This window comes from Pinus tabuliformis, chromosome 2_2 (genome assembly GCF_031772625.1).
Source record: "Pinus tabuliformis cultivar Carrire ecotype Pingquan chromosome 2_2, CPIR1, whole genome shotgun sequence".
NCBI classification, from domain to species: Eukaryota; Viridiplantae; Streptophyta; class Pinopsida; order Pinales; family Pinaceae; genus Pinus; species Pinus tabuliformis.
This window is the reverse complement of record NC_142300.1, coordinates 541,886,776-541,912,995: the sequence shown is the minus strand read 5'-3', so window position 1 is coordinate 541,912,995 and position 26,220 is coordinate 541,886,776. Positions and strand designations below refer to the sequence as shown.

The window sequence follows — 26,220 nt, the reverse complement described above, 5'->3', positions numbered from 1 at the left end:
CCACTGTTTCTTGTCACATATCTCAGTTTATTACCCTCTTTGCACTGCTTTCAGGAGGTAATGCTTTGATGGGGATTGTTTATAGACCTTCTAAGTGTATGTATTAGTTTCAGTGATTTCTGCCAGACTATATGTGGTATGTGACTCATCTGATATTAATACAAAATCTTGCTTTTTTCGTACTGAAAAAAGAAAAGGATAACTACCCTGTGTCATCTATGGAGAAGATATTGCAAATAATCAGGGTCAGAGATGTTTTATTTGTTAGATGAATATCCAGGTTACAACCAGGTTCCAGTCTTAGAGCCTGACAAACTCAAAACTACATTCTGCACCAAGTGGGGGATGTTCACATTTAGAAGAATGCCATTTGGGTTGGTCAATGTCGGTGAGACATTTCAACACACCATGGACATTGCATTTCGTGGAATCATCAGGCAAAGCACCTTTTTTGTATAGCCTGGATTTCAACAAAGATTTTCTGCTCTACACCTTTGCTTCTGATACTTCTCTTGTCGCAGTGCTTACTCAGAAGGATGATCAGAATAATGAGCGGCCAATATGTTTCATGAGTGTCAACCTTTAGGGACCTAAACTCAAGTTCCCCACCATTGATAAGCAAGCATACACAGTTTATAAGGAAATGAATCACTTCCGACCCTATCTCTTAAAGAACCATTGCATTATGTTTGTGTCGCACCCAACAATTCGATCATTATTTGTTCAACAAGAGCTTGATGAGAAAAGAGAAAACTGGATGATTGGTTTACAAGAGTATGTGTTATGAATATAATTCATAACAAATAATAAAATAAAATAAATATAAAGATTAAATAATTAAATATTAATTAGGTTAAATAGTCTTTAAGTTAAGTGAAAAGGCATGTCTAAAAGACATGCCCATTCACGAAAGGACACCTACTTAGGTATATAAATGCGGGTCCTCATTGTAACATTCATCACATATACATCTTATATATATTAATAAATTATTATTTTAAATACCTCATGTATTTTAACATATTAATTTTCCGAGCTATCATTTTTCTTGCTTCAGCGATAGTTTTTATGCTTCAGTGGTACTAGAGCCATGGCACACAATATAATCATGCAGGTCTTTGAACATTGTTCGCAGCACAATGTGCCATTACGTTCACATCCTAAATGCATTGAGCATTTTAGTGAAATTCAAGAAGCATTTCAGTGTTTAGAAAAATCATTTGCAGAAGTTAAAGCATGTCGAAAGGAAGTCAATAATAGGGAAGATGATAGCGACCATGGAGAAAAGGAAGCTGGGTAAAGGTGGATTTGGACAAGTTTACGTGGGTCTTCGTGTTTTTGGTCCCACTGATCAGACTACTGGTCCTGGTGCCATAGAGGTTGCTCTAAAATTTGAACACAGGAGCAACAAAGGTTGTAACTATGGCCCTCCTGCTGAGTGGGGCGTTTATGCCACTCTTGGAGGTAGTCATGGTGTTCCCCGTGTGCACTACAAGGGTCGTCAGGGTGAATACTATGTTATGGTTATGGATATGTTGGGCCCTAGTTTATGGGATGCTTGGAATTCTGCTGGGCAATCAATGTCTACAAAGATGGTGGCATGCATAGCTGTAGAATCTATCTACATTCTAGAGAAGATGCATTCTAGAGGTTATGTTCATGGCGATGTAAAACCTGAAAATTTCTTGCTTGGTTAGCCTGGGACACCAGATGAAAAGAGATTGTACCTCATTGACCTTGGATTAGCAACTAAATGGCGGGATAGCAGCAGTAGTCAACCTAAACATGTAGACTATGACCAAAGGCCAGATGTCTTCAGGGGAACTGTTCGATATGCAAGTGTGCATGCTCATTTAGGAAGAACTTCAAGCAGGAGAGATGATTTGGAATCTCTTGCTTATACTCTAATATTTCTCCTGCGTGGAAGATTACCATGGCAAGGATACGAGGGTGACAACAAAGGTTTCCTTGTTTGCAAGAAAAAAATGTCTACTTCTCCAAAGACACTCTGCTGTTTTTGCCCTCAGCCATTCAAGCAATTCCTCGAATATGTAATAAATTTGAAATTTGATGAGGAGCCCACTCCTCTATTCGACGTGCCCAACAAATTTATGGAAAAGGTTATCGAATATTGGATATATCACGTGGATCATCCCCCGAGTGGCTTGAAGACCATACATGATATCGATACATGGGATGTCGAGTTCCTCAATGTCGATTGTGGGTTCCTATCGCAACTTGCAGTGGCCACCCACTATCTGGATGTCAGGAGTCTTTCACGCCTGGTTTGTCGAAAGATTGCTGAGATAATTCAGAGTTTTGAAACCCCTGAAAAAGTCCGTGAGAATCTCCACATTAAAAATGATCTTCCTCCGGAATTGGAGGAGGAGATCAGGCATTCGAATCAGTGGGCTTTTGCAAACTTTTCATATCCGCACGATTCTATCTCGCTGGCTTCCTACATTTTTCCTTACGGTCACCCTTGCTCTCCGCATCCTTTGTCTCCCATGCTACTGTACATCTGCTACAAAATTCAACACTGCTACGATCTTGACAGCCTGCGCTGCTACGTCAACCTGGGCTTCTCCAAAGACGTGGTCAACTCGGTCACATGCTTGGGGCATATGTCACCTTGCCATTCACAAATCGCTCATCCGATGTCCCAGTCCTTGTTCAATGCGTCCCTGTTCCACGCCCTCGTGCCATCCCTGCTCCTCTCGCGCCCATCATCGTTACCCTCACTGTATTTGTTGCGTGAATTATTGAGCCCGTCAGCGTCAATGCTTGCACCGTTTTGTACAGTCATGTCCCTTATTGAAAAACTGTATAACTTTTAATTATATAAAATTAATTATATATACATTAAACTATATAAATTTTCATTATATAATTATATAATTGTAAATATATATAGTTTACACAAAAAAAAAATAAAAAATTAGAGTTTCAAAAAAAAAATTAGAGTTATTAAAAAAAAAGAAAAAATTAGAGTTAAAAGAAAAGAGAGAAAACAAGAAAAGAAAAAAGAAGAAGACAACCTTGGACTCAAAATAGAGTTATTAGCGAATTATAGACGCTAAGCCACCAGTGACAGAGACCTTCCGCCTTCCATATGCCGAGACGACAACCACAAAGACAATTGCCAGCAATATAGCTTTGAGGACAAAGCTTCTCAAGGAAGGGGGTATATTATGAATATAATTCATAACAAATAATAAAATAAATATAAAGATTAAATAATTAAATATTAATTAGGTTAAATAGTCTTTAAGTTAACTGAAAAGACATGTCTAAAAGACATGCCCATTCACGAAAGGACACCTGCTTAGGTATTTAAATGCGGGTCCTCATTGTAACATTCATCACATATACATCTTATATATTAATAAATTATTATTTTGAATACCTCGTGTATTTTAACATATTAAGTTTCCAAGCTATCAGTTTTCTTGCTTCAGCCATAGTTTTTATGCTTCAGTAATTCATAACATATAATAAAATAAAATAAATATAAAGATTAAATAATTAAATATTAGTTAGGTTAAATAGTCTTTAAGTTAAGTGAAAAGGCATGTCTAAAAGACATGCCCATTTACGAAAGGACACCTGCTTAGGTATATAAATGCGGGTCCTCATTGTAACATTCATCACATATACATCTTATATATATTAATAAATTATTATTTTAAATACCTCGTGTATTTTAACATATTAAGTTTCCTAGCTATCAGTTTTCTTGCTTCAACCATAGTTTTTATGCTTCAATAGTTCATCACATATAATAAAATAAAATAAATATAAAGATTAAATAATTAAATATTAATTAGGTTAAATAGTCTTTAAGTTAAGTGAAAAGGCATGTCTAAAAGACATGCCCATTCAAGAAAGGACACCTGCTTAGGTATATAAATGCGGGTACTCATTGTAACATTCATCACATATACATCTTATATATATTAATAAATTATTATTTTAAATACCTCGTGTATTTTAACATATTAAGTTTCCAAGCTATCAGTTTTCTTGCTTCAGCCATAGTTTTTATGCTTCAGTATGATTTAGAATTCAATCCATTTCATACAATCAAGAGCCATGGTCTTTGTCAAATAGCAACAAAAGCAATAGATGCGAAAGAACAATATCCATCTGGTTGGGAGCATGAAATCGAAATGTACAATGTTGAGCGAGCTTCCCCCACTACCATTTCGAACTCTTGGTACACGGATGTGCGTCAGTATCTTGAGCACGACACCTTTCCCTCTCACTTATCTGCACAACAGAAGAGGGCACTCAAAGTCAATGCATTATCTTATTAGTTAGTGCATGGGGTGCTTTTCAGGAAGCACGATAACATATTTTTGCTCAGATGCTTGGAAGCGCATGATTCAGAGAAAGTATTGCATGATCTCCATGATGGACCATCTGGGGGTCAATTTGCGGGTAACGCAGCTACGCACAAGGTTATGCGGGCCAGTTTCTATTGGACCACATTATTCAAAGATGCTCACACATATGCTCGCAAGTGTCCGGTATGTTAAAAGGTGTGCCGAAAGATGAAAGACGTCAGTCGCCCCATTACAACCTATTGCATTGGAAGAACCATTTCAACAATAGGGCTTAGATGTGATTGGTGAAAATTTTCTGCACTCGTTAAAGTAGCACCACTACATCCTCACTTCCATAGACTACTTTACGCGATGGACAAAATAAGTTCCACTCAAACAAGTGAATGATCGGGAATTCATCATCTTCCTTAAGCAGAACATCATCTCCAGGTTCGACATTTCGACTTCACTTGTTTTTGACAATGCGACATATTTCTCATGATTCGTTAAAATTATATGAATTTGCATTGGAAAATTGAATTGTATTGAAACATTCATAAAACTACTATCTATAGGGAAATGGTCTTGTTGAGTCTACAAACAGAAACCTCATCTACATTATCAGGAAGACCATTTTCTCTGAACAGAGGAACTGACACTCCACTTTGGTGAAGCCTTATGGGCTAACTGAGTCACGCCAAAACCTTCTTTGAACACCTCTCCTTACTTCCTAGTGTACAATAATGAAGCCATCCTACCCTCAAACATCTACTTGCTTGCCATTCAACTTTCACAAGAATCCTAGGGAAAGCCATGCTTATTAGTTTAGCATAGGATAGACACTCTTCACAAGTTGCAGGAAGAAAGGAAAAAAGAAAAAGAAAAAAAATCACTTCACCAAAGTCGTATCAAGAGGTGGCTCGACAAGAAGTCTTCCATGAATAATGAATTTTGTGTAGGTGACTTAGCCTTGAGGTGGGATAAATCCCACGAGGACAAAGGAAAACACACTAAGTTCCAATCCCTGTGGATCAAACCATTCACTATACATGAAAAGCTTGGAAAACACACATTTCATTTGTAATCAATATACGGGAAGATTGACTCTCTTCATGTTAATGGCTAAGACTTAAAAAGCTATTTTCAATTATGATTTGGGGTTGTGCCCTGCCCTATGTACATAGTTTCTCTTCTTTCTTGTTTGTTTGTTGGTCTTGTTTTGTCATTGTTTATGTAATTAAGCGCCATATGTGAACGTGTTTTCCGACTTCTTTTCATGTGGCTGAATTAAGAAGAGTCTTGTGACACCGCAACACTTGGCTAAGTTTCTTCCTCCTTCTTTGCTTTGGGTCACATCTTTTGTTCGATGAAGTTCCGACAAAAAATACGATCTGTCTGTAAGGAGAGTTTTGGTCAAACCATGATCATTGTGTCTATTTTGGAAACCTTATGCCACCCTTGATTATTATGTTTCAAAGTTTTCACACATATCCAATTAGTAGATGAGGAAAAGGGGAAAAATATAAATGAGAAACCTAAATCAGAGGTCTTTATATGCTTCTTTGAAGGAACAACCTCTCCTTCTCTCAATAAGTCGGGAACCCTCTTTCGCCCATAAAATGAATAAGTGTCGATGCATAATCCTCTTTAAATATATAAATAAAGGCGAAAGAAGAAAGAGCTTCCTGCGCAAAGTGGTGAAGAAAGAAACTGTGTTTGGGTACTGTCCAAGCTCGTTGGCAGTAGAGCAATGTTTGTCTTCCTATAGTGACTCTGCTGGAGTACTTTCCAAGCCTGCTGGTAGCAAAGAAACACCAGATATGAAAAACTATAATCTAAAAATCTAAAACTCGCGAACTTCACTACCTTGTCCAGTTTGAAATATTGTGATATGGATGAATCTTATGTTGTGTTAAATTGATAAAGGCACAAATGGGACCATGTTTATTCATAGGGTGAGTGGGGAAGCCAAAGTGATCTGCACGATGAATCAATACTCCTTGAAGAATTGAGACCCTACATAAATGAGTTGACCGAGATAGAGAAGTTGGAATCCCACCAGTGTGTCGCCAAGTGGTGTTGTTGTTACAAAATGCTCCAAAATTTTGGCATGCACCAAATTTCTGAGCCTACCTTGGTCTTGCATTTTTTTGTCGCAAACATTGAAGTCCACTCCATGTGTTTTCTTTAAGCGTTTTGGTCCCTTTTGCAAGAAAGGAAAAATGTCGTATTTTCAAATGTTAGTTGTCGCATAGTGTGTAGAAGATTTTTTTGGTGGTTTCAAAGGGTTATCTTTGTGCAAATGAGTTGATCTAACCATGTAAACCTCTGTTGCACTCATTCCAAAAGTTTTAAGCACTGTTGCACAAGTTTCGTCATGGTCATCGCAAAGTGTATATTTGGTATCACACTTGTCGTAAGTCATCACAAAGTTGTTGCACTAAGGAAAATGTATGGTTCATGTGTCACAGATGATCTATGTTGTTGTGTCATCAAGTGTTCTAAGTGTGTGGTCACAGTCAAGTCACATCGTTGATCACATTAGTTCTCTGATCCCACACTTAGCCAATTTTCAGAAATTTCCCAACAACTTAGCCTCATCCGACATTCCCCAACTTCGCATTTCTAAGTTCCAACCCTCAAGATGCAGCCTTGTCCCTTGACACTGCGCAATGCATAGTGCTTTCTTCCCAAGCATACGAACTGCGTAGTTCTAGTGCTCAAGCTCAGACCTTGGCTGCAAGAATTCTGCAATCCAGCCCCCATCCTGGCCTCAATTGTGCATGTGCAGTCTCTGAGCTCAAGATTATACCTTGATATCTTGATATGCACAATTGTGCAATTACCCCAACCTCCTTTTCCTCCCTAAACTACACAGTAGGTTGAAGCAATGCCCATCCCCTCAGCCTGTCACACTGATCTCCCAGATTGCACAATGTCCTTCCTTGGTCCAGGCTCGATTGTGCATTGCACAGTCTCAAGGCTCAAGCTTCACCCTTGAGCTCCTGAGCTACGCAATTGCACAATTACTGAACCTCTCTCCCAGCCCGCAACTCGTTTCCAGCTCAGTTAGCAGATCAACATGTGCCATCTTAAACTAAGGGTTTTATCAGATTGATGTCGTCTCGTCATGAGTGAATTGCAGATGCAGGTACTCTATCATACCATGACAAGATGATGAAGAAGGAGATGGAGAAGGGAAACATGCTGAAAGACACCTGTGTAGTTGATTATGCAAGATGATCAATCAAGAGAAGACAAAAGGGACACCAATTTGCGACCACATCTCAAGACTTGATATCATTGAAGAGTCCTTACCTCCAAGCCATAAGAAGGTGGATAAAAGAGCATCCTCAAGAAGACATGTAGCAAGCAGTAACAAAAGTGGCTTTACATTTCCATGTCATCAAGTAGTTCATGTGTCATGTCATGTCATGTCATGAGTTGTCATATGCCACATCATCATTGTGGATTATGTAATTATCTATTCAAAATGTATTGTAAAGTGGAAGTCCAAAGGACACATTCAGAATATGAAGAGTCATGTAAAGTCAAAGAGTCATGAGGGTAGTCAAAGAGTCACATGGAAGGTGAAGCATCAACTCATTGGTTATAGATACACCTTCATTGTATGAGCAAAGAAATTTTCACCTTGGCTCCTCCCGCAAAGCATTAGAGAGACAAACTAGTTCTTTTGGGGAGCAAGGAGTGGCTCCAATGCTCCACTATTGGAGCTAGTGGTGTTCATTGTATACATGTGTCTTAGAACTTTTACTTAATATAAGAATCCCCATGGCCAACACATTCTTCATGCATGGATTATGAATATTTGTAAGACTATTCTGTGGATGTTTCTAATTCATGTTTGCTTTCATCTTGGATAAAGTAGTTGAACTATTTAGATTATTTTAGTACTTATCATATTGAGAATGTGTTTTAATGGTTGCTATTGTTTTCACATCCTTGTGGACAATTCCGCTGGATATTAGACAAATCTCTCTTGTTCATTGGTTGTATTGACCGTCACATCTTTGTGGACTATTCTGTTGGATGTTATATAGATCCTTCTTGGTTACATGTGTCTCTACTAGGGTGGTATTGTTACCTCTCTCTTAGAGGCTCACTTTATTTTTTCCCTACGAAGTAGAAGAACTTGGACACACTTGCAACTAAACACTCACTAGGGACACTCGCTTTTCGAAGGCACATTTACATCCCTCTCTCTTGCTGACAGTTAGAGCCAAGGAAAATATTTAAGAAATTGACATCCGAGCCATATTCTGGATGGGGCTCCTATCCCAAACGGTGTGAGGTCTAATTGGGACCACATATCAGGGAGGCCCCTTGAATGTTGGCAGGTCTAACACAATCAACACAGTTGTATTTAACTAAGGTGCCGCAGGTTGTATAACGTCAGGTTGTAATGTTTCTGATTCTGGATACTTAGGTTCAATAACCTTAGGTAATAAATGTTGAAAATAGCAACAAGAAATGCTAAAATTAGCACTGCTATAAATAGCATTTCGGGATACATTCCAATTTTAGTTAGTCCCTAAACTAAAATTGAGAATTAAAATTCGAATTTGATCTTAGCAGCTGTTTGTAAAATAATTAATTAATTCATCTTGAGTTAATTAGTTGTATAAAATCAAACATGAATTCTATGCGAAGACATGCAACAGTTTATCCATTGATTGAGGAAGTTATCCCTTGATTAAAGGAGATCAGGATGAGTTGTACTTTGAGTTGTAATTAGTTAGCTCAGTTAACTGAGTTAAGTCCAGTTAGATTAGTTCAAATAGTTTGTTGAACTAATTGTGAGTTCAGTTAGTTAATGCATGCATGCATGTAACTGCTGCACTTTAGATAACTGAATATTCTCTCATAAATAACTCATGCATGTCAGTTCAGACAGAGACCCAGTTGAGATTAGATGATGGGACAGTGTACTATCAGTTGCAGGAATATTCCATGGAGGATATCTCTTGCATGCAGAAGGAATTCATTCCTTGGAGATTGCGCAGTTACTTTTGAGTTTGATGAGTGTGTGATGAGGCCAATTCACACAGGTGGCAGCATTGGACCCCAAGGAAAACTACGCAAGGAAATATGAGGCTTGGAGGGATGAGGGAAGGCATATGTTGTGTCTATTCAGTCTGTGAGCTGTATTGTTGCATTGTACTAAGAGCAGGATATCTTGTGAGCTAATGCTTTGTGTAATTTGAACATTATTTCCACTTGTATGATAACACAGAGATCGGGGTTTTCCTAGCTAAGGCTTTCCCCAGAGTATTCTTCTGTGTTCATGTGTGATTTCTTTCTCATTCTCAGTTATATGTGTTCTATTTTATCTTGCTCATAATCGATTAAGCTTCCGCAAGTTTTTTGTATAAGTAGATATTTTATTTTGCTTTAGTATATTGCATACTCTGTTGATCTACAGTGGGAATTTCTACATGGTATTGGAGCAAAGGTGATCAAAGCGAAGAACAGTATACAAAGAAGGGATAAGTTCTAAGTTTCAAGTTCCTGATTATAGAATTCGAATTCTTATCACATCTCAAATTTCCCCAATGGCATTCAACGGTTTAAGACTCGAGTATGCCCTTAATGGCAACTCGAATTATATAGCCTGGAAGGATCGCATGGAAGCAGTATTAGAGGACAATGGTCTAAAGGACTTCATTGATCAAGAAGTCCCCAAGATGGCAACAACTAATGCTACATAATTGGTGGAATGGAAGAACTGTGTGGCTAGAGTGAGGAGAATCCTCCTGGAGGGAGTTCGAGACCACATTGTCTCAAGCCTCCATGGGAAAGAGACACCGTTTTCAATGTGGAAAACATTGAAAGATCTATATCAGAACAACAACGATCAGAGGAAGTTGGCGCTGAAAGACAAGCTTCAGAAAATCAAGTGTGAAAATGGCAACACGATCTCTACATATCTGAACAAGCTCACCACCTGCATGGATGAGCTTGGAAGTGTAGGGATCATGATAGCCAATGATGACATGGTGAGTCTTTCTCTCCTCAGTCTTCCTAAGAGTTGGCATCGCTACCAAGACTCGATAAATGGAAGAGAGAAACTGTCGGGTTGGGAACGACTTTGGTCGGGTCTGATGCAGGAGGAGATAAGAAGCACCACAGATGGATCTTCATCAAAGCAAGATGATGAAGAAAATCTAGCCTTAGTGAGTAAGGTGAGGAAAGGGAAAGGGAAGGCTTCCCATCCCAAATCCAGTTCTTCCCATGGTGGGAAGAAGTTTGAAAAATCGAAAGTGTGATGCTTTCATTGTTATGAGGTGGGCCATTATGCTACGAATTGTTTATAGAAGAAATCCAAGAAGGGATCCTCGAAGGGATCAGAAGGTGAGGCACTGGCCTCACAGTTCGAGTTGGATTTCTCTCTCATCGCATGCATGGTTTCATCCCTGGTGGGATGTGTTTGGTACCTGCACAGTGGAGCCTATTTCCACATGTCCGACGATAAGAATCTTTTCAGTACCCTGGAGGAGAAGGATCTCCAGAGGCGGATCGAGATGGGCGATGATGGAAAGTACCGTGTTTCAGGTGAAGGTATGGTTGTGTTTCAGAGGGAGCCTGGAGCTCCTCTCACCTTGACTGATGTAAAGTATGTACCGGGTCTGAAGAAGAATCTTGTGTTTGTCGCTACGCTAGAAGATAAAGGCTATGATGTAGTCTTTAGTAAAGGAAAGGTATTCCTGAGGCATATCGATACTGGATAGACCAACAGGATTGGGATTCGAGTAAAGAATCTCTACAAGCTAGAGGTAGACGACTGTGCTGCATTGAGTTCCAAAGCAGAGGTCGTGCAAAGCCAAGATGTTGGCAAGCTATGGCATAGAAGATTGGGCCACTTGCACCATGGGGCCTTGAAGATCATGCAACAGATTTCTACCGGACTTCCCAAGGGAAAACTAGAGCAGACAGATACATGCAAAGGTTGTACCTTGGGTAAGTATGCGAAATCTTCCTTTCAGGATCGAGACATTAGAGCCGGAGCAATCTTGGAGCGAGTTCACTCTCATGTTTATGGACCATTCTCTACAGCTTCCACCACTAAACAAAGGTACTATGTTATTTTTATTGAGTATTTTTCTCGTAGATGCTGGATCTACTTTATGCAAAAGAAGGATCAGACCTTCTTGAGGTTTTGTGAGTTTAAAGCCTTGGCAGAGAAAGAATTTGGAAAGAAAATAAAAGCCTTGCGTAGCGACAATGGTGGAGAGTATGTCTCCCAACAGTTTAAAGACTTTTGCGCTGCAGAAGGAATTAAACGGGAGTTGACGGCACACCATAACCCACATCAAAATGGGTTGGCCGAAAGGAAGAATAGATCGATTATGGGAGCAGCTCGAGCGATGTTGCATGATCAAAGCCTACCACTTCATTTGTGGGCTAAGGCATGCAATACAACAGTATACTTGTAGAACAGAAGCCCGCACCGTATATTGGGAATGAAGACACCTATGGAGGCCTTTTTTAGGAAGAAACTGGATGTGAGTCACTTCAGGATCTTTGGATCATCGGTTTATTGCCATGTGATCAAAGATGCCCGGAAGAAGCTAGATCCAATAGCTGAGTTGGGGATACTTGTGGGGTACACTGATACACCCCACAACTATCGGGTGTTCCTACCTACCAGTCAGAGGACAGTGGTACGCAAGTCGGGAGCTCAAGTTGCATGCAGAGGAGGAACTTTCAGTTCCTAAGGAGGAGGAGCCTCAGATTGATGCGGAGCAGCTACATGTAGAGGATTCGGGAGTGGAGACATTCACTCATACTGAGTCTTCCAGAGATGGGCGAAAATGCTCAAGAGAGGCTGACAGGTTGATGTTGGATGCGCGAGAGAATGTGGGACAACCATATTCTCAGCGCAGATAGAGGAGGTCATCTGAGCGGTACATTGGTTACATGGCCCTGTTTGGGGAGTGTGTAGAGACCGAACCTTCTTCATTCGAGGAGGCAGTGCAACAACCAGTCTAGGTTGATGAAATGGTAGAGGAGTACGACTCTATCATTCAGAACAGTATGTGGGATGTTGTCTCAAGACCTCAAGACAACTTAGTGGTGAGTTCTAGATGGCTTTATAAGGGAAAGTAGGCTGCTGATGGCAGTGTTGAGAAACATAAGGCAAGGTTTGTTTCCCGTGGTTTCTCACAGGTCGAGGGGATTGACTATGATGAGACCTTTGCTCCTGTAGCAAGGTACTCATCTATCAGATCGATGTTGGCACTATCAGCTCAGATGGGTTGGAAGATCCATTAGATGGATGTGAAGACTATGTTCCTCAATGGGAAGATTGAGGAAGAGGTGTACATTGAGCATCCGAAAGGTTTTGAGACCTTTGATCGTGAGTCGCATGTGTGCCAACTCAAGAGGGCTTTGTATGGGCTGAAGCAAGCACCTTGTGCTTGGTACACCAGGATCGACAACTATTTCACCGGGTTGGGCTTCACCAAGAGTGAAGCAGATGCGAACCTTTACCACATCATGGTAGAAGGTAAGCCATTGATCATTGTTCTTTATGTGGATGATCTGATTTTGACAGGTGATGATCAGTTGATCAAGTCTTGCAAGGAGGACCTTGCAAGAGAGTTCGAGATGAAAGACATGGGTCTTATGCACTACTTTCTAGGCATGGAAGTGTGGCAGAAAGATGGGGAAGTATTTGTGTCTCAAGGAAAGTATGCCAATGAGATACTCAAGCGCTTCCACATGGAGAAGTGCAAGCCCATGCAGACTCCTCTAGTTGGGAACTAGAGGAAGGAGGATGCTACTTCAGGTGAGGTAGTAGCTGCTACTATTTATCGACAGCTTGTGGGTTCACTAATGTATCTAGTGAACACATGACCAGACTTATGCTTTGCGGTGAACCAGCTGAGTCAAGCTATGGTTCAGCCTACCAAGCTGTTTTGGAAGGCAGCGAAGCATGTGCTGAGATACCTCAGAGGCACATCTCAGTATGGATTGTGGTACAGACGGACAGAGGGAGTGAAGCTTCAAGGCTTCACAGATGCAGATTGGGTAGGGAGTCCATCAGACCGGAAGAGCACTTCTGGAGGAATCTTCAACCTTGGTTCAGCTGCAGTTTCCTGGTACAGCAGGAAACAGAGGTCAATTGCACTTAGCTCAGCAGAGGTTGAATACATGGCTGCCAGTCAGGCAGCATGTGAGGCCATTTGGATGCGAAAGATTCTAGTGGGATTGTTTGGTTAGAGGACGGATCCAACTGTGATCTACTGCGATAATCAGAGTTGTATCAAACTCTCTGAGAATCCATTTTTTCATGACAGGTCCAAGCACATTGATATCTAGTATCACCATCTTCAAGACTGTGTGGTCAAGAGGATCATGTTGTTGTTGTATGTTTCGACCGAGGAACAAGATGCAGATATTTTGACTAAGGCATTGTCAAAATGCAAGTTTGAGTTCTAGAAAGACAAGATTGGGGTTACTGATAATCCCTTTCTTGTTGAGAGGGAGTGTTGAAAATAGCAACAAGAAATGCTAAAAATAGAAGTGCTAAAATTAGCACTGCTATAAATAGCATTTCGGGATACATTCCAATTTTAGTTAGTCCCTAAACTAAAATTGAGAATTAAAATTCGAATTTGATCTTAGCAGTTGTTTGTAAATTAATTAATTAATTCATCTTGAGTTAATTAGTTGTATAAAATCAAACATGAAGCCTATCTGAAGACATGCAACCGTTTCTCCATTGATTGAGGAAGTTATCCTTTGATTAAAGGAGATCAGGATGAGTTGTAATTAGTTCGCTCAGTTAACTAAGTTAAGTCCAGTTAGATTAGTTCAAATAGTTTTTTGAACTAATTATGAGTTTAGTTAGTTAATGCATGCATGCATGTAACTGCTGCACTTCAGATAACTGAATATTCTCTCATAAATAACTAATGCATGTCAGTTCAGACAGAGACCCAGTTGAGATCAGATGATGGGACAGTGTACTATCAGTTGTAGGAATATTCCATGGAGGACATCTCTTGCATGCAGAAGGAATTCATTCCTTGGAGATTGCGTCGTTACTTTTGAGTTTGATGAGTGTGTGATGAGGCCAATTCACACAGGTGGCAGCATTGGACCCCAAGGAAAACTACGCAAGGAAATAGGAGGCTTGGAGGGCTGAGGGAAGGCAGTTGTGTCTATTCAATCTGTGAGTTGTAATGTTGGATTGTACTGACAGCAGGGTATCTTGTGAGATAATGCTTTGTGTAATCTGAACATTATTTCCACTTGTATGATAATACAGAGATCAGGGTTTTTTAGCTGAGGCTTTCCGCAGAGTATTCTTCTGTGTTAATGTGTGATTGCTTTCTCATTCTTAGTTATATATGTTCTATTTGATCTTGCTCATAATCGATTAAGCTTCCGCAAGTTTGTTGTAGAAGTAGATCTCGTATTTTGCTTTAGCATATTGCATAATCTGTTGATCTATAGTTGGAATTTCTACAATAAAATCTCAGGTGCCTCTATTTCGAATGTGTCAGACTCACTAGCTAAGTGGGAAGTGATCTTGGGTTCAGTACTCACAGGAAGAGACGATTCTGGTTGATCAATTTCGGATGTAGGTCCAAAAGGAGTAGCTTCTAAGGTACCAGATTCGGTAGTTTGTGTCTTTTTATTCTTCTGACGACATATAGGAGTTGCCTCGTGTGGAAGAGGAGGTAATGTTTGCATCCTACATGAATGAAATGGTTGAGGGGGTTATTCTTCCACATTGGTTTAATAAATTTTAAAAATTAACAATAAAAATAAATCAACAAGGGGTAACTAGGCAAAATGGTTTACCAAGTAACTTTGAACTGCAATATACCACCTTGGAGAACCAAGGATTTACATATGAGCATAAAATCTCCCCGAATGTTGTGTTCGGTGTATCACAGAATACAAGGTGGTGAACTCGATTACCTAAGGTGAGGATAGAAACCTAGTGTGGACTTCTAAAATATACCTGAAGATACGTGGAAGTGTAGTCTGTGTTAGTGTTATCTAATGCGTAACTGTACGATGAGAGCATTCCCATATACTTTTCATGCATGGAGTGATCCGGATTTAAATAGGGACACAACAAATTACAGATATAACCATACATATAGAGATGCAACATAAATAATACTTCATTTCATTACTGTAAAATACTGAAAAATCGTCATTTAGGGCCTCAAAATGGCTCAGGAAGTTCAGGACCCGAAAAACTGCGAAAAATAATAAACTTTGCTACAATTAAGGAAACTGAAAAGCTGAAAGGAACAATGGTGGGGGTCCAAGTGAACACCTGGATCATGGAGCACCACCCAATATACCCGGAGGTATGTGCATAACGGTCCTATACACTTACATATGTGGAACGAGATATCACCCCTGGAATGCAACGCTAGAAAAAAAACGACAACACCTGTGTTTATAGAAATCGAAACACGTTTTTGGCCTAGACCTTTATATCTTTGCATTAATGTTTCAAATGCTCCTTGAGATTTATACAACAAAATTTAAAGTTTATTTTGAATTAGGTTTCAATTTTCTAGGCTCATTGCGAATTTCACCTGAATATCCTAAAGATGCAATTTAGCATGATAAAATGAAATCGTTTCTTTTCAATGAAAATCTATGTATAGGAGGTAAGAAACAAAGAGTAATGCAACAAACAAAATGTACTATGTAAATTTCCCTAAAGCAACCGTTCCAATTTCCAATTTCACGCACAAAACCCTAAATGCAATGCAAAATGCAAAATGATAAGATTTTTCTTTTCAATCCTCTTAATTTCAAATGAAATGAAAACTAAGATGCTTGCTAAATCAATGATGACAAAAACCACACAAAATGATGATTTTACTATCAATTTCTTCAAACAATCAATGATCAAGAATTTTTTTTCCAATGACCTAACTGATAAGAACAAATCAAAATCCAAACAAATTCTTATCAAAGGCTAACAAAACCAAAATCAAATTAAGTGAAGGCTTTTTAGAGACAAGGACACAATCAAAGACAGAAGGAAAATAAGCTGTACCAAAGCAAATTAGAGAGAAAGGCATGAAAAACAATTTTTGGTATAGGTGCAGAACAAGCACTAGTGCTTTGTAGTGCAGGTGCAAAGAAGGAGAGGGTGCGTTGAAGCACTCTATCTCCATACCATGGGGTGCGCTAAGGCAAATTCAATAAAAATACGACACAAAAAATTAAATCAAGCTCAGAGAAGGGGTTTCCTAAGGTCAATCAAGGTTTGAGTGAATCAATCAAGGTCGATTTAAGAGGTGAAAAAGGTATTAAGGTCAAGGAAACCACCAAGGGAATAAATTGTTCCCCAGTGGAGTTGCCAATTTGTTATGTGGAATTTTCATGATTGCATGCAAAGGTGAATTCCCTAGACCTAATGGAATGGTATAAGACAATAAAAGATAAAAAATATGAAGTTTTCCTTAGATAAGTTAGAGAATGGGAAAGAAGCCTACCTGGAATCAAGAGAAAGCTTTCCTTTCCTCCTCGCTTGTAAGCTCCAATTGTAGCTCCAAGTTTTATAATTAGAACCTACACACATGACTAAAACAATCAAAGGATCCGCAACAACCAAGTAGCATAGTCTAGCAATCTTTATTCAATAAATCAACATGGCATTGAAATATATGAGTGCAAACATAACACAAAAAATATAGGAAAACAAGATACTCTTTGTATTAATACAAATAGGAGAGAGTTTACAACCATAAATAGTAGATGATCTTGTATATTCCTCCCCAAGTTAACTTGTCCTTCCTTGTCACAAAGCACACCTTAATATCAACCCTAATGCATGAGTATGATGACTCCTTTAGGTTCAAGGAAACAACATAAGGGCATAATTAATCTCCAAAAGCCAACCTTGATGCTATGGATGGCAACAAATTTATAGGAGAAGAGTGGTTGTTTAGAATTTACCATTATGGGCTTGAGATCCATGTATGATGGGAGGATGAGCTCAAGGGATAAGAGGTGAAGTATCCAAGATAGGATTAGATAGGATTTGAGCTTCTTATCCATGGTAAATAGTTAAAACAACCCTTGGAAGCTTCTAGAAGAGGAAACTTCATAATTATTTTTAATTTTCTTGAATTTATAGATTTAGTGCACCTACAGAAGGGAGCAACAAGTGGTGACCGGTGCTAGTGTAGAAGGTAGAAACCAACACTTAACGCATGTGGCTAAAGGGGAAGGTTGCGCTAGGTCTAAAAACATTAATTTTGAGAAATTAATCCCAGAAATTCATACTTTTTGGAAAGGTCATGCTTAAGAATTTGTGAAGGGATGATGAAAACATGTTCATCGATGTTGATTGATCCGGTTTGTAGACCTATTGACCAGATGTGACAAAATGGCCTTTAACATACTTGAAATGGATTGCAACAAACCGAGCTATGGAGAGCTCTATTATAGTTGTGTTGCACATAATGAAGGCTCTTAGCTTAGTTTCATGGATGCTTGGAGTTGTACATGCGGAGTATGTGTACTATCATCCCATTGACAACCTCTGTTTCACCATTAGTCTGGGGATCGAATGAAGTTGACATGGTGAGATTTGTGTCCAATAGTGTCTAGAGGCTCAACTAAAATATGCTCGGGAACCTGCTATCCTGATCTGTGGGATCCCAAAATGTACCCATACTCATTCAAAGAAGAGTTTGGTAGTGTCCTCTGCTATGATACTCTTCTTGTAGGCCATCAATATAGCTATATTAGAAAATGTGTCCACGACCACAAATACACAGTCATTACCATGATTGGTAGAAGGGAGGCCAGATAGAGAGTCCATGGATATGGATTCCCAAGGTTGGATGGGAGTAGGCAGAGGAGTGTACAAGACTTGTTTCTTGATGGTTGGCTTTGCGAGGACACAAGCATTGTAAAATCTGATATATTTTCCAACATCCCACCAGAGTTTTGGAAAATAAAAATACTTATGTAGTATGACCATAGTTTTCTCCACACCAAAGTGTACGACGACCCGACTATAGTGCGCCTCCCAAATCAACTTGGCACGCTCGCTTGAAGGAACATAAAGGTGGCATAGGTAGCACAATAATGCCTCTTGGAGATGGAAATCTGTAACTTGCTTTCCATCCACTAGCATCTAGTATGTAGTGGAAAAATATGGATCATTTTTGTATAGTTGAGACCATCCAGAGGTCTTGTGGCCACAGGAGTTCAGAACAATAGTTATTGGTGCAACTAGGGGATGACTGAGGCAATATGCAACATGATTGGTGTTGCACTTGTTATCTTTAATGTTCAAGTGGAATTGTTGCAGATATGTAGACCAATTTTGATGGCAATCATTCTGCCACTTCCCTTGTGTTTGTATAAACTGAAGAGGTCGGTGATCTGTGTGGATGCCCATCTCCTTCTCCATAATGTAATGCTTCAATTGTTGGCAAGCCTGCATGATATAATACATCTCTTTACCATAGGTGGGGTACCTGTGAATTGTATCAGAAGTGTCGGGTGAGGAATGCAACAATAGCATAGTAAGAGGCGTCTGTCTCAATTTCAAAGGGTTGTTGCAGGTCTGGCAATGTGAGCACATGTGCAAAGTAGAGGCGGTGCGTTAGCTTAATGAATGCCTTCTGTTGGGATTCAGACCGTGAAAATTTTGTTTTTTCTCTTCCCTTGGTAATCTAACTCAAAGGCCAAGTGATATGGGATAATCCCAACACGAACTTTCGATAAAAATTGGTAAGGCCCAAAAAGATGTGAAGTTCTGTTAGAGTGGTGGGGGTTGGTTAATCCCGAATGACTTAGATCTTAGTCAAATCCACATACACACCTTTCTAATCTAGGATGTAACCTAGATATTTGACCTAGCTGATACTAAAGGTGATTTCTCCAAGTTGGCGCACAGTTTGTGATGTTGCAGGGTTTGAAGGACCTATCGAATGTGTTGCAAGTGCTCTGCCCAAATATTGTTGAAGATGAGGATGTCATCTAGATAACAACCATGAATGAGTTGGTGAAGGGCCGAAAGATGTCATCCATTAGCTTTATAAAAGTAGTAGGGGAATTTGTCAACCCAAAAGGAATGACTAACCATTCAAAAATGCCTTCCTTGGATTTGAAGGCGGTCTTCCATACGTCTGTGGGCTCTACTGGAACCAAGTGATATCCATCCTTCAAATTGATCTTGTTGAAATACTTGGCCCCCTTGAGCTGGTCCAAAAGGTCATCAATTCACGGGATTGGATACCTTTTCTTGAGAGTGATTTTATTTAGTGTCTGATAATCAATGCAAAGCCTCCAGGTCCCATCCTTCGTTTGTACAAGTACAATCAGGCTCCCACAAAGTGAGGAACTTGGTCGAATGTGCCCTTTTTGCAACAACTCCTGGATCTGCTATTTGATATTTTCATTTTCTAGAATGGAGCGACAATATATTGACCCATTGGGTAGAGGTTCTCTATGAGTCAGATTGATCGAATGCTTGAACTAACAGTGCAAGGGTACCCCTATGGGTGAGGAGAAGATGTCACTGTATTCTTCCATGACCTTATGCACTTGCTTCTGTTGCACAATGGAAGCTTTCGTGGGGGCCATGGATGTGGCCACGATCTTCCCCTTTGAGAATGAATTAAAAAAAAAAAAACAAATTTCCCAGCCTGGGAGATGATATTATTGCATTTCTTAGCATATATAAAAAAGATGGCTATAGGGGGGCTACCTCCGGTATTCTTTATAACTCACTAACCAAAGTAATAATTATAGTGTGAGGCCTCAAATCATGCATAACATGACGCTTCCACAAGTATGGTTGGCCTAATAATACATCAAAAACTTCAATAGGAGCAACATCACATAGTACCTCATCCGTGAAGGGATTGATGTTGTAGGGAAGGTGACAATGTTGGTTGACACGAAGATATCATCCTTGGTGAAGCCACCTGATTGTGTATGGTTGCGGGTGTGGTGTGGTCGGTAAGCCCAACCACTTCAAGACCTCTACTGAAATGAGGTTCATTTGGTTCCCATTGTTGACAATGAACTACAACGGAAACCCTTCACCCACATACGCTAGTGGAAGAGATCCTCCCCTTCCTTTGGATCTTCGGTCTCAATCTTCTGGATCTTGGTGGTGGCAATGGTGGCACTGGGCTCGACATCAATAATATGCTTCCCTTTGTCACTCCCATTGTCGGGTTCTGTCTCAAAGTTGAAACATGCATCTGACTCTGAAGCCTTCAACTCGGCCACCAGTGACTTCTTGGCTCGACACCCACTTGTGTTGTGAGTGGGGCTCTTATGGAATTCACACCACTTTCATGTGTCCTTCTTTGTCTTCATGGTTTTGTTCTTTGCTTGCAGCTGTGACAAGTTGTCTTGGGTCACCCCACCTTGGCTTTGTCCTTTTTTCTCCTATTTGGGGGCACTCTTTCCCTACTTCTGATTCACAGATCCAAAGTTGCGCTTCTTTTGTTTAAATTTTTTACTCAATCTTGGCAACATATCAGTATGTTGCACCAAGTGAGGGGATGTCCAAGAAATCCATTTCTTCCTAAATGTATTTCTGCAGACAATCACGATACTTGAGCACCAGATATCACTCATAATATTTGATACCCAACTTTGTGCGTAGAGTATGAAAGATATTTGTGAGCTCGTGCACATCTTGGTCCCTTTACTATCGTAGCGTGGTCCATTGTATGTACTCATCTTCATAGCTCCCCATAGGGTAATACTGTTCCTTGACAGCATCTTGGAAAGAGTTTCAAGAGGGGGCAACTATAAATAGAGAGGGTTCCTCGACCCTTTTCTCACAGTAAGTTTCCCACCATTCCTTGACATGGGGAGAAGTATTAAGCAGTGCAAAAGTGATCTTTTCCGTATCGAAGAAACTATTGACCGAAAAGTAACCTTCCAATAGATTCAACTATTTATCTACAACATTTGCATTTATTTTACCTTCAAATATATGGATATCAAAGTTTACTTATACCTTGAAGGGGGTGATGCTTACGAATTCATTGTTGGATGAAGATGCGTCACTAGTGGGCATCCACCAAAGGATATGGGAAAATTTGTCCATCATTGTGTTCCTTTGTCGCTCAAGGGATTCTTTGTCCAATATTTTTCAAGGATCTTCTACTCCATCATCTTTCTTTTCTTCCGCCATGGGAGGCCAGTCTTGTAAAGGTTCAATCGGTTCTAGCCCTAACGCCTTATACCTCAACCTCGTTGGGGACATGCACAAAAAAACATAGAAAGTGTAGACTGCTTTGATACCACTAATCCATATTTATGAAGGAACGAAATGAAATATAGATATGAACAAGAGATACAACAAAAACAAAACTTCAATTCATTAATAGCAAAGTACTCAAAATTGTTACATACAAAATGGAAATAAACTAGCTCAGATGATGGTAACTTATCTATGAGAAGAGATGTGGCGGTTACATGCCTTCTTTACTATGATGCTCGAAAGCCTTTTTATCATTAAGAAACAATGGGAAACCCTAAACATCCAAAAACCTAATCCTAGGAGATGAAGTGCCAAAAGCTTGTGGGCTCTATTGGAGTTAGTTGGAATGCCAACTTCTTGGGGTCGTAATTTGGCATATGATCTCCATTTGGCTATCATAATACCTCATTTCGAAGATCTCTAGGAGAAGGCTGAGTGAAGAAAACTTATTAACTTTTTTGGTCTCTCTGTTTTCCCAAAAAATGTCATTTAGGCCCTCAAAATGACTCTGGAAGTTTAGGACCTATAAAACTATAAAAAATAGTAAGTTGTGCTACAATTAAGGAAACTGAAAGAAACAATGGTGGGAGTCCAAGTGGAATAGGTGGGTGGCCACCAATATCCACCTAGATCAAAAAGCTTAGTTCAACTCATAATATTGGGGATAACTAAATTGATTTATAACATTGTCGACTATTCTTTGGTCATATATCATGTGTCTAGGCCTCACTAAAGAAAAGAATGATGGATGAGGGCCCTTGGTTATGGATGGGTCAACTTGAGTGACAAGATGACCCTCAAAGCCCAATCACGGTAACCCTTAGCTCATATAATAGTAGCGACTCCATGTGATTGATGATTTTTATTTGTGCATATTTTTGTATGTCCCTTGGGAAAAATATATGTTTGGTATGGTGTATCTTTTTGTACACCTACAACAATGATTAAAATAGTTTCCCTTTGATTTGGTTGGGATTTTGCTTGAATGCCCCACCTTGGTTTTTATTTTTTCTTGAAGATGCATGCTTTAACTATGCCTTTATTACTATGGAGGTAACCTATCTTAGAACCCATATTTCTTTGGTAAAACACTCATGTAAATATTATATTATAGGTATTTTGATAGTTTACAACACATAATATGGGCGAGGGTTGTTGGAAATATGGTAGCCATGGTGGGTATTTTCATCATGTGAAGAAAGAGAAAATTGAAATGTAAATTTTTCCTTCTAAAATATTCAAGTTGACCTCATATTGTTTAAGTCAGATGGACCACTTGGAGGCACCCATTCCACCCCTTTCAAAGAATATATAAAGGAGACCTATCCTCCTCATTTTGCACTTCAACTTGTGTATGTATTATCTTTGTTTTGTGAAGACAATAGAAGGAAAATAGGCCAAATTCTATGGAAGAAAGGAAGGAGGGTTGGATGGCTTGACACTTGATCTTATGTTACTAGTCAGATGTTATTTTGATGTTTTTTGTTTCTAGATATGTTTATGGACTCTGAACTCTCTCTCTCATAAAGAACTATTTTTGGGTTTTCCCCTTGTGGGTTTTACCCTGGCCTTAGGCCTAATTTTCTTTGTTTCTTGTCTCATTGTCTCATGGTTATTTTACTGCTCTTTCATGTTTATTGGTTGAGATTATCTTTTGTATAACTACTTAATGACATTGGATATGCAATTGATGCTAACTAATCATTAGTAGTTATCATGCTCAAGAAAATTGATTCTAGCTTGTGCCCTAGAAATATCAACATGGTATCAGAGTGTAGGTTGAAGAGCAGTTTAAATGACAAGCACGAGATGTCAAAAAGAGGTCGAGTTAAGGTCGAGCTATCTCAAGGAACAACGATGAAATTTGTAGAGGTTAGAAAGTATGTGACAGACTGTCTAAGGTAACCCTACTATGGTTGAAAGCCATGCAAGGTACCTATCTTTGTTATTCGAGCTTCATGTGACATTAATTCACTGTGGAAATCATGCGATCCTAAGGTACCTTATGAATGATGCATGGAATGATAAAATATGAATAAAGGTTTGAATTTTATTATGATATCTATAGTCCAATCTATGAATCTTTAGTATAGTTCAATCCTAAACCTCCTCGTTCATGAAAAAATCCAAGCTCCCTCATTCCCTTGATCTGAAACACATCTCTGCAACAAGGTTCTCTGTGAATATATGCGAGGTTTTGTGGATTTTTGTCTTCAATTTATGAGAGCTCTATGACATCTTTTTTGGCATCTTTGTGGCATCATCATATGTGAAGTATCCCTGTGATTCATGAGAGCCTATATGTGGCTCTATTCTTGGTTAATATGAACCTTTCAATGGATGTATGCGAGCTTTTTGATACAGATGGTATGTGAGCTACCTATGGCACCAATTCTCTATGAAAATTGCAGACCTAAGATATTTATTCATTGTGGAAAATTTGAGGATTTGTGGCATACTATAACATTATGAACGGATCTAAATTTTATGTTGAGGAAATCCGAGCCTCATCTTTGTGGTAGTTAAAGATGCAAGAGTGAGCCTCCCTCTCTGAGCATAATTCATAGTATCTATATTGATCACAAGTAAGATGATTTGAGCCTCTATGTGACATTTATACTCTTGTATACAAACCTCTTTGTGTGATATGCAAGATTTTCTATGGCTCTATTATCTGTGAGCTTCTCTGTGCAAAGCAAATATCAATAGATTATCATTGTATCTTTGTGGAATACTATTGTATCTATATGCTACTCAGAAGACCGAGTCTGTTCATGCGAACCTCTGTGAAATTGATCTAAATCTGTAGTCTATACTAATATGAGGAACTATAAGGATCTAAATATGAGTTCTTGCAATCTTTCATGGAATCTAAATTTGAAATAAGAAGAGGATTCATGAGTGAGGTATGAAGAAAAATTTAATGCAAGATTGAAGCACCAAGGCAACATTCAAATTATCTTTGTACCAAGATCTGAAACTGCTATAACTTAGGCCGAGTTTTGTGGCACTCCCTCTATAGTTTGTGCGAACTCTTGAGACATCATATCTTTGTGAAGGTCCTATGACATATGAAAATGTCTAAGGAAGAGGATAACCTAGTTGCAAAACCTATTGAAGGGAATTTTTTTGGCATATTGAAGGGTTGAGTGTGAGCTTGCTTATCTTTGTGATCAAGATCATTAATTCGAATGGCAGTTGAATCCTTCAGTGGAATCTGAATTACATGGAATTCAAGGCATCCAAGTTGGTTGGAAGGTTTGTTGTAACGATTATGAAGGTGAACTATTAAGACAAGTCTTGTATGAATAAGACATCAGATCCAGGCTTATTGTGCCATCTGTGGAACAAGGATCAAGTCAAAAACTCTAAGAAAAATAGACCAAAGGTGTATCTCTGACATATCCAAGAAGAACGAGTATGATCTAAGAAGTTTGATTTAAATTTCAGCTCGAAATGGTATATCTATGTAAGTGTGAGTACAAAATGAAGCAAGTTGAAACAATGTAAACTTTGAAATGGGAACTCATACAATTACCCGTCTTTTTGAGGTAGAAAAAAAATCATTCGATTTTGAAAAGTGTTGATTCAGAATACAATTTTTTTTTTAGCATATTTTTTACACTTTAAATTTTCTTATGTATCAAGTATAATTTTTTTTTAAATGTTAGTGATTTTCATGCTGATTTTGAAACATGTTGATGCAACATCAACCCCCTTTTTTAGAGGGCTTATTTTTTACACTTAAAATTTTCTAATGTATTAAGTGTGGATATTTTTTTAAATGTTGGTGATTTTCATGTTGATTTTGAAAAGCATCAACACTTGTTTTTAAAGACATTTTTGACACTTTAAAATTTATTATGTCTTAACTATGCACAATTGTTTTTTAAATGTTGATTATTTAACAATTTTTCAAGTTGTCTTATTTCTCTTCTTGTTTTTCGTCCTAAGATGTTAGTTTTTTAAGGGTTTCCAAACATGTGTTTTTTTGTTTTTCTTTGCATGTTTTTTTATAATGGAATTTCTAATTTTTTTTGCAAAATAAAAAAAATAATAATAATAACATTAAAAATATATTAAAAAACAAATATAAAAATATATATAAAAAAGACGTAAAAAAAAGAAGAAGAAAAAACATAAAAAAAAAAAAAAAAAAATGTGAAAAAAACATAATTATCATGTAAGAGATAACAAATAAAAACGAAAAATTTTAAAAACTAAAACATACAAAATACAAAATACAAAAAACAAAAAAAAAAAAAAAAAAAAAAAAAAATTGGAAATAAACATAATTAACAAAAAAAAAAAGAAAAAAAAAAAAAAACATGAAAATTAAATTAAAAACATTTAAAAATAACAAAAACATTACAAAAAAAAAAAAAAAACAATTTAAAAAAAAAAAAGGTAAAAAAAATATATATATATATATATATAAACTGTGGCAGGGGCCTTGGGCCATACCTGGCCGATTCTTGGGCAGCTCCACGACTAGCTAGCCCAGCAGCTGGGGCCCTGGGCCTTGCTCGACTGTTTCTGTTTATATATAATGTTTTAATTAATTATGTTTATGTTTATTTTTATTTTTAAATTGTTTTTTTACTATAACTTGTTTTTGTTATTTTTAAATGTTTTTAATTTAAT

At 38.4% G+C, this 26,220-nt stretch overlaps 1 pseudogene; it reads left to right on the top strand.

Moving 5' to 3' along the window:
- The first annotated feature begins 1,277 nt into the window (after window positions 1–1,277).
- On the top strand, window positions 1,278–2,837 carry LOC149193755 (casein kinase 1-like protein HD16 pseudogene; annotated as a pseudogene).
- The last annotated feature ends 23,383 nt before the right edge of the window (window positions 2,838–26,220 follow it).